The 1243-nt window shown below is 38.9% G+C and overlaps 1 non-coding gene across 1 annotated transcript; it reads left to right on the top strand.

Moving 5' to 3' along the window:
• The first annotated feature begins 444 nt into the window (after positions 1-444).
• On the top strand, positions 445-548 carry LOC127745847 (small nucleolar RNA R71). The gene has a single exon (XR_008007471.1). It is a non-coding gene; the product is annotated as a small nucleolar RNA R71 (small nucleolar RNA).
• Positions 549-1243: the final 695 nt, after the last annotated feature.

Raw genomic sequence — 1243 nt, 5'->3', positions numbered from 1 at the left:
GAGAAATTTGGATGATTTCTCCATGATGAGTTATAGGTGTTTCCATAAGGTTCACCTAAGTAATTAATCTCTGCCATGGCAGGGTTCTCAGGATCATAAGCTTCTTCAGAAGCTGCCTCTCTAGTACTGTTGGCTGCATGTTGCAATCCATTTAGATTTTGAGAGATCATGTTGACCTGTTGAGTCAACACTTTGTTCTGAGCCAGTATAGCATTCAGAGCATCAATTTCAAGAACTCCTTTCTTCTGAGGGACCCCATTATTCACAGAATTCCTCTCAGAGGTATACATGAACTGGTTGTTAGCAACCATGTCAATGAGTTCTTGTGCCTCTTCAGGTGTTTTCTTCAGGTGAATAGATCCACCTGCAGAGTGATCCAGTGACATTTTCGAAAATTCAGAGAGACCATAATAGAATATATCTAATAAGGTCCATTCAGAAAACATGTTAGATGGACATCTCTTGGTTAACTGCTTGTATCTTTCCCAAGCTTCATAGAGGGATTCACCATCTTTTTGTTTGAAGGTTTGAACATCCACTCTCAGCTTGCTCAGCTTTTGAGGAGGAAAGAATTTATCCAAGAAGGCAGTGACCAGCTTATCCCAGGAGTCCAGGCTATCCTTAGGTTGTGAATCCAACCATATTCTAGCTCTGTCTCTTACAGCAAAAGGGAAAAGCATGAGTCTGTAGACTTCAGGATTAACTCCATTCGTCTTTACAGTATCACAGACTTGCAAGAATTCAGTTAAAAACTGATAAGGATCTTCAGATGGAAGTCCATAAAACTTGTAGTTTTGTTGCATTAATGCAACTAGTTGAGGCTTAAGCTCAAAGTTATTGGCTCCAATGGCAGGAATGGAGATGCTTCTTCCATCAAACTTGGACGTTGGCTTTGTGAAGTCACCAAGCATTCTCCTTACATTATTATTATTATTATTTTCGGCCATCTCCTTCTCTTGTTCGAAAATTTCTGAAAGGTTGCTTCTGGATTGTTGTAATTTAGCTTCTCTTAATTTTCTCTTCAGAGTCCTTTCAGGTTCTGGATCAATTTCAACAAGAGTGCCTTTATCCTTGTTCCTGCTCATAAGAAAGAGAAGAAAACAAGAAAAGAAAGAGGAATCCTCTATGTCACACTATAGAGATTCCTTTATGTTAGTAGAAAAAGAAGGGGGTAGAGGAAAGAAGAAGGATGGATTAGGATTCTTAGATGAAGAGAGGTGAAGAGAAGTGTTAGTAATTAAAT

The sequence above is a fragment of the Arachis duranensis genome, chromosome 3, assembly GCF_000817695.3.
Source record: "Arachis duranensis cultivar V14167 chromosome 3, aradu.V14167.gnm2.J7QH, whole genome shotgun sequence".
Lineage (NCBI taxonomy): Eukaryota > Viridiplantae > Streptophyta > Magnoliopsida > Fabales > Fabaceae > Arachis > Arachis duranensis.
The sequence above is the reverse complement of the archived record's forward strand: the minus strand, read 5'-3'. Positions and strand labels throughout refer to the sequence as shown.